The following is a 9,077-nucleotide window of genomic DNA, read 5'->3' on the forward strand; positions in this document are numbered from 1 at the left end:
GGACAGACATTTGTACGTGACTGGATAGACATTTGTGCGTGACTGGACAGAAATTTTATGAGCAAGACAGATATTTGTATGAGTTGGACAGACGTTTGTATGTGACTGGACAGACATTTGTACGTGACTGGATAGACATTTGTGCGTGACTGGACAGAAATTTTATGAGCAAGACAGATATTTGTATGAGTTGGACAGACGTTTGTATGTGACTGGACAGACATTTGTATGAACTGGACAGACATTTGAACGTAACTGGACAGACATTTATACGTGACTAGACAGACATTTGTATGAGCTAGACAGACATTTGTACGTGACTGGACAGACATTTGTGCGTGACTGGACAGACATTTGTACGTGACTGGACAGACATTTGAACGTGACTGGACAGATATTTGTACGTGACTGGAAAGACATTTGTACGTGAGTAGACAGACATTTGTATGAGCTGGACAGACGTTTGTATGTGACTGGACAGACATTTGTATGAGCTGGATAGACATTTGCCTGAGCTGGACAGACATATGTATGTGACTGGACAGACTTTTGTATGATCTGTACAGATATTTGTATGAATTGGACAGACATTTTTACGTGACTGCACTGACATTTGTATGATCTATACAGATATTTGTATGAATTGGACAGATATTTGTACGTGACTGCACAGACATTTGTGCGTGACTGAACAGACATTTGTACGTGACTAAACAGACATTTGTATGAACTGGACAGACGTTTGTATGTGACTGGACAGACATTTGTATGAGCTGGACAGACATTTGCCTGAGCTGGACAGACATTTGTACGTGACTGCACAGACATTTGTGCGTGACTGGACAGACATTTTCATGAGCTGGACAGACATTTGTAGGTGACTGGACAGACATTTGTATGAGCTGTACAGATATTTGTTTGAATTGGACAGACATTTGTACGTGACTGGACAGACATTTGTATGAAACGTATACGAAATTTGTATAAAGAAAAGGGGACTGAAAAATTAGAGAACAAGGCTGATCAGTGCGTTGTCTTGCCCGAAGCATTGATTATCATTGTAGGAGGTGAATTTCTAGTAAAACAAATGACCAGACATGTTTGTGATGATATCATTTGACTTGTAAAGGTCTCGAGGGCAAACATCTCTGTCTGCTCTGTCTGGCGATTCTGAAAAAAATCACCGCGGGTATGAACGACGACGAAACAGAGAGAAGAAAAATAGCAATTTTCCCATATTCTCAGTGGCCTGATATTATCAAACACAATTTACAATGTACGTATCAACACCATGCTATCTTAATTGGACGTTGATAAAGGCCTCACGCCTGGAGGCTACGAGTGCGAGTTGCTAATTGGCCAAAATTTCAATGTTTTACTAGCTATCAAAAATATGCAAATGCAAAGGCCATGTTTGTCATCTATAGATTATGAATTAGTTGTAATGTTGTCGGATTTGGAATGGATTTCGGCAAAGTGTTAACAAATAAAAACGACCCCAGTACATGTAGCAGCGGTCTATTGCTTGAACGAACACGTGCTGACCGAGAAGAAACCACTCTGTTTGGTAAGGTGAAAGTCTACTGTACAGGTTAGAACTTTTACTTTGATTACAATACTATTGGCGAACCAAGCAGGAAATACCCATTGAACAAACCGACCAGAAAACAACTATCAAAGGTGTGGAGGGATGCTCAAAGTCGGGCTTGTGTCTTTGGTGGTCCCAGATCAAACAAAATGCCGCCGGATATAGTAAAACGAGTTATAGATTTGCACGGGCAATGACATGCACGTGTACGCGCGTGTGGTACTGCATGACTTCAGTGGAATAGTCGCATGCTGCAGGCATACTACGACTGACGGCGAACGGTCCTAGCGATGTATCTTAGAGATCGCATTGTAAGTTTTATACAGCCGTCTGTATCGACTCGACTGCAAGTAACGGGGAAGGCAAATTATGTCGGTTCTAAATCACTTGATAACAAAATACAAGAAAAATAAAAAAGGAAAGATTTTCAACGCCATATGGTGACAATGAGCGAAGGAACAAAAAACGATGTTTTATTAATGTTAGTGTTACATACAATGAACTATGACTTTTTTACGTGTTGTAATACATGTACATAGAGTGGTGCTAGTAGTGCTATTGTGTGACTTTGTACCTGTAGTAGTGTTATTGTGTGACTTTGTACCTGTAATAGTGTTATTGTGTGACTTTGTACCTTTAATAGTGTGACTTTGTACCTGTAGTAGTGTTATTGTGTGACTTTGTACCTGTAATAGTGTTATTGTGTGACTTTGTACCTGTAATAGTGTGACTTGTGTACTGTTGTAGTGTTAATTGTGTGACTTTGTACCTGTAATAGTGTTATTGTGTGACTGACTTTGTACCTGTAATAGTGTTATTGTGTGACTTTGTACCTGTAATAGTGTTATTGTGTGACTTTGTACCTGTAATAGTGTTATTGTGTGACTTTGTACCTGTAATAGTGTTATTGTGTGACTTTGTACCTGTAATAGTGTGACTTTGTACCTGTAATAGTGTTATTGTGTGACTTTGTACCTGTAATAGTGTTATTGTGTGACTTTGTACCTGTAATAGTGTTATTGTGTGACTTTGTACCTGTAATAGTGTTATTGTGTGACTTTGTACCTGTAATAGTGTTATTGTGTGACTTTGTACCTGTAATAGTGTGACTTTGTACCTGTAATAGTGCTATTGTGTGACTTTGTACCTGTAATAGTGTTATTGTGTGACTTTGTACCTGTAGTAGTGTTATTGTGTGACTTTGTACCTGTAGTAGTGTTATTGTGTGACTTTGTACCTGAAATAGTGTGACTTTGTACCTGTAGTAGTGTTATTGTGTGACTTTGTACCTGTAATAGTGTTATTGTGTGACTTTGTACCTGTAATAGTGTTATTGTGTGACTTTGTACCTGTAATAGTGTTATTGTGTGACTTTGTACCTTTAATAGTGTGACTTTGTACCTGTAATAGTGCTATTGTGTGACTGTACCTGAAATAGTGTTATTGTGTGACTTTGTACCTGTAGTAGTGTTATTGTGTGACTTTGTACCTGTAGTAGTGTTATTGTGTGACTTTGTACCTGAAATAGTGTGACTTTGTACCTGTAATAGTGTTATTGTGTGACTTTGTACCTGTAATAGTGTTATTGTGTGACTTTGTACCTGTAATAGTGTTATTGTGTGACTTTGTACCTGTAATAGTGTTATTGTGTGACTTTGTACCTGTAATAGTGTTGACTTTGTACCTGTGTGATTGTGTCTGTAATAGTGTTATTGTGTGACTTTGTACCTTTAATAGTGTGACTTTGTACCTGTAATAGTGTTATTGTGTGACTTTGTACCTGTAGTAGTGTGACTTTGTACCTGTAATAGTGCTATTGTGTGACTGTACCTGAAATAGTGTTATTGTGTGACTTTGTACCTGTAGTAGTGTTATTGTGTGACTTTGTACCTGTAGTAGTGTTATTGTGTGACTTTGTACCTGAAATTGTGTGACTTTGTACCTGTAGTAGTGTTATTGTGTGACTTTGTACCTGTAATAGTGTTATTGTGTGACTTTGTACCTGTAATAGTGTTATTGTGTGACTTTGTACCTGTAATAGTGTTATTGTGTGACTTTGTACCTGTAATAGTGTTATTGTGTGACTTTGTACCTGTAATAGTGTTATTGTGTGACTTTGTACCTGTAATAGTGTTATTGTGTGACTTTGTACCTGTAATAGTGTTATTGTGTGACTTTGTACCTGTAATAGTGTTATTGTGTGACTTTGTACCTTTAATAGTGTTATTGTGTGACTTTGTACCTGTAGTAGTGTAATGTTTTAAAAGACTTTGGATATATCCAATTGTTATTGATACAATTAAGCTTTCTAGGAGCTGTCGTTTCAGGTGTAGGTATGTTATTCAGCCTACCTGGGTACTGATATGTCATTGAGAGGTTCTTGTTAACATAACGGATATTTTGGTGGCAACCAAGTTGAAAGTCTCCCTCTTGGACAGATTTACAATGTGACTCCATGCTATAGAGCATATCTGGTGTGTAGGTGATTAATATGACTTCCAGATTACTTCCACGGGGAAAACTTTTCGTATTATTTTGGACAGATTTCCACAATAGAATCCATTTCACTACTGTACTGCACCACTACTGTGACTTCCGATATTTTGAAATAGGAACTGAATTGATAGACGATGTCACGTGATACATCTCCAGAGTATTGGTAGGTTAATGTGCGAGGGTGTGCAACACAATATTGTTCTCCGAAGCATGGCGATAGGAATGCACCGATAATTAACAGATATTGTTTCATAATTAAATTGAGTTGTCTGGAAGAGTTCCTGGTGGTCTCACTGTTGATTAAGAAAGTTTGTGTAGCCCCGAGGATCACTCATTAGGAACAAACGTTACCGGTGAGGAATTTTCAAATTGAATGACTGAGCATGTGAATTACCAACAGACTTCGACTTTCACATCGGTGTGCATCTATGGTAAAAAAACAACACGAGGGCACCAATATTTTAACAGAATGTAAACCAAAACTGAGGAATTAAGATTGAATAAGAGAAGACATTGAGAAAAGTTAAAGAATAAAAATATTTTCCGGAATTAATTTCTTATTTATATTGCATTTAATAGTATGAATAATTCATGTGTAAACAATCCTACTGAGTATTTCTAAAGCAACACATGTCCCCTACCGACTCCCACAGAGACACATTTCCCCTACCGACTCCCACAGAGACACATTTCCCCTACCGACTACCACAGAGACACATGTCCCCTACCGACTCCCACAGAGACACATTTCCCCTACCGACTCCCACAGAGACACATTTCCCCTACCGACTCCCACAGAGACACATTTCCCCTACCGACTACCACAGAGACACATTTCCCCTACCGACTCCCACAGAGACACATGTCCCCTACCGACTCCCACAGAGACACATGTCCCCTACCGACTCCCACAGAGACACATGTCTCCTACCGACTCCCACAGAGACACATTTCCCCTACCGACTCCCACAGAGACACATTTCCCCTACCGACTCCCACAGAGACACATTTCCCCTACCGACTCCCACAGAGACACATTTCCCCTACCGACTACCACAGAGACACATTTCCCCTACCGACTCCCACAGAGACACATGTCCCCTACCGACTCCCACAGAGACACATGTCCCCTACCGACTCCCACAGAGACACATTTCCCCTACCGATTCCCACAGAGACACATTTCCCCTACCGACTCCCAAAGAGACAGGTAACTATATATAACAATACTACTCAGTATTTCTTAAAACAACAAATGTTCCCTACCGACCCCCGCAAGCTAGTACACTGTAAGAACTGTTGCTGTTTGGGTTGAATTAGATGAAAACATATCTAGTTTGTAACTGATGTTAAACAACAATGCAATTAATAAGTATGACAATATATAATAATTTGTATAGAAGAAAGCCGAAAGACTTATCGCAATGTTAACAAAATCGGACAAAGAAACGGAACGGATTACAGAAGACTCAACATACAGATGTACAGAGAAATACTGGTTTTCATTGGGTTATTTTTTTTGCGACTTTTGTGTTTAATTTTTTTTTTTTTTTTTTTGGGGGGGGGGGGTTGTCGTGTTTTTTTTAATAATCTCACCTTAAAGGACAAAACACGGACTAATAATTTAATTTGTATTTATAGACACTGAAAATATCATTAATCATAACTCGGAGCCATAAACCGTCCCTAAAACTGAGGTTTTATATCGGGCCCAATATTTGTTGTAAAGTCCTGTGTGTCATATTAAGTATTAATTACATTAATACATATTTATAAAAACATTAAATCTAAAGATGTTTCCAGATGATAATATCAATTAACGAATGTTTGGTTCTACATCAGAAGAATATTACTCAAGATTTGCCATAGTCCTCAGGCTTTGGGGTAGATTTGGACCAGCAACATTCGGAGTTATGATTACGACCAAGTTAAAATTATCCATTATAGAAAAAAGAGAAAAAGACATAATACTACCAGTATCCCATCCCGAACCCAACGTGTATGGTAGAGGATCAGAGGTACAGGATGGGGATAGAGGAAAAGCATAGGGGATAGAGGGTAGGGGTAGGGAATAGTGGGTAGAGGGTAGGTGTAGGGAATAGTGGGTAGAGGGTAGGGGTAGAGAATAGTGGCTAGAGGGTAGGGGTAGGGAATAGTGGGTAGAGGGTAGGGGTAGGGAATAGTGGGTAGAGGGTAGGGGTAGGGAATAGTGGGTAGAGGGTAGGGGTAGGGAATAGTGGGTAGAGGGTAGGGGTAGGGAATAGTGGGTAGAGGGTAGGGGTAGGGAATAGTGGGTAGAGGGTAGGGATAGGGGTAGGGAATAGTGGGTAGAGGTAGAGGGTAGGGGTAGTGAGTAGGGGTAGGGAATAGCGGGTATATGGTAGAGGATAGGGGTAGGGAATTATGGGTAGAGGGTAGAGGGTAGGGGTAGGGGTAGGGAATAGTTTGTAGAGGTAGATGTTAGGAGTAGAGGGTAGGGCTAGGGGTAGGGAATAGTGGGTAGAGGGTAGGGGTAGATATTAGGGGTAGAGGTTAGGGGTAAAGGGTAGGGGTAGGGGTAGGGGTAGAGGGAGGGGGTAGAGGTAAGGGGGTAGGGGTAGAGGGTTGGGGTAGGGGTAGGGAACAATGGGTAGAGGTAGGGGGTAGGGGTAGTGGGTAGGGATAGGGGTAGGGAATAGTGGGTAGATGGAAGAGGGTAGGGGTAGGGAATAGTTGGTAGAGGATAGGAGTAGGGGTAGAGGGAAGGGGTTAGAGGATAGGGGTAGAGAGTAGAAGGCAGGGGTTAGAAGAGAGGTAGTAAAAGGTAAGGGGTAGGAAAAAGGAGAAGGGGGCAAAGGATTGGGGATAGAGAGTAGAAGGTAGGTGTTAGAGGAGAGGAGGTACAGGATGGAAGTAGAGGGTAGAAGGTAAGGGGTACAGGATGGAAGTAGAGGATAAAGGGTAGAGCTAACAGGGTGACAGAAGATTGGGGATAGAGGGAAGGGAGTAGATTATAGAGGCTACTAATTTTAGGTACATGCAAAAAAAGGATTGAAACTTTGGTTAATTTGAGCCCTGTAGGCTTACATCCTTTGGACCCCTGGACGTTGACCATGTTATCAACAGTCGTCTTAAACGATGCCAGGATTCCAGAGCAAAACTAGGAAATATCTTCCTTTTTACAAAGCTCGACGGACAACAGCGGGTTATGGACAATAGCAATATTCGTCTCACGTGATATTAGGTACAGTCATATGGATGTTCAAGCGAATAAAGTGAATTAATTGAACAATTTAGTGATCCGATCTGTGTTGTGTGGGTATTTTAATAATACCCATTAAAATGTTCAACCCGTGAAACATTTTATGATGGAACTTCTGTAGGCATGGTAGCTGTCTGTCTGAAGGTAAGTTTCTCCCAAGTACACCTTTATGATACATTGGTAGCTGTCTGTCTATCGGTAAGTTCCTCCAAACTAGTCGTTTGATTCTTGTCCCGAAATTGCCACATAGTTTTTATGACGTCATCATATTAACATCGTTAAATAGAGATTTTATTACTCACTATAGTGTATTATAAAGCTAGCCTTCAGAAGTACATAAAAGGTGGAAATACTTCTCTCATTTTCAACCTCAGTCGTAAATCTGCTTTCTAAAGAACACATTATCTTGTAGTATTGAGATATGTTTTAAATGTTGCTGGTATTATCTTATCTCACCTGGTCTGAATTGGTCAGAAAATTTTCTCTTATCCTGTTAAGAGTTCGATACTGACAATCTACAGCCATACTTCACTAATCCAGTCCTCGTCTGGCATATTACAAAGATATTGTCATACGAGTCTCTTGAGTAGGAAAAAGACGTAGGGACACCTTGTTAATCAGGACCAGCACCCCAGGGGTTAATGGCTACACAATTATATACGATGTCGTTGAACTTTGCTACCAGGACAAAATTCAAATTATAACATAATGCCATGAATGAAACCTGGCGTCTGAAGTCACGAACACATCCTCGGCAATAGCGATTTGGTGTTTACTGTGAAACTAGTAAATTGTTCCATACACACTGTAAAATAATAACTTTTACTTGGTATCAACTGTCAACTGTCACACTGATAATTTGTTCAGTGGTACCCACTGTCAAACTGATAATTTGTCCAGTGGTACCACCTTTCACACTGATAATTTGTTCAGTGGTACCCACTGTCACATTGATAATTTGTCCAGTGGTACCCACTGTCACACTGATAATTTGTCCAGTGTTACCCATTGTCACACTGATAATTTGTTCAGTGGTACCCACTGTCACACTGATAATTTGTTCAGTGGTACCCACTGTCACACTGATAATTTGTTTAGTGGTATCCACTGTCACACTGATAATTTGTTCAGTGGTACCCACTGTCACACTGATAATTTGTTCAGTGGTACCCACTGTCACACTGATAATTTGTTAAGTGGTACTGGTACCCACTGTCACACTGATAATTTGTTTAGTGGTACCCACTGTCACACTGATAATTTGTTTGGTTCACACTGATAATTTAGTGGTATACTGTCACACTGATAATTTGGTACCACTGTCACACTGATAACAGTGGTATCCACTGTCACACTGATAATTTGTTCAGTGGTACCCACTGTCACACTGATAATTTGTTCAGTGGTACCCACTGTCACACTGATAATTTGTACAGTGGTACCCACTGTCACACTGATAATTTGTTCAGTGGTACCCACTGTCACACTGATAATTTGTTCAGTGGTACCACTGTCACACTGATAATTTGTTCAGTGGTACCCACTGTCACACTGATAATTTGTTTAGTGGTACCCACTGTCACACTGATAATTTGTTCAGTGGTACCCACTGTCACACTGATAATTTGTTCAGTGGTACCAACTGTCACACTGATAATTTGTTTAGTTGTAACCACTGTCACACTGATAATTTGTTCAGTGGTACCCACTGTCACACTGATAATTTGTTCAGTGGTACCCACTGTCACACTG

Source organism: Ylistrum balloti, unplaced genomic scaffold, assembly GCF_031769215.1.
Source record: "Ylistrum balloti isolate Yb309-2 unplaced genomic scaffold, AGI_CSIRO_Ybal_v1 Utg369654, whole genome shotgun sequence".
In the NCBI taxonomy this organism is placed as follows: Eukaryota; Metazoa; Mollusca; class Bivalvia; order Pectinida; family Pectinidae; genus Ylistrum; species Ylistrum balloti.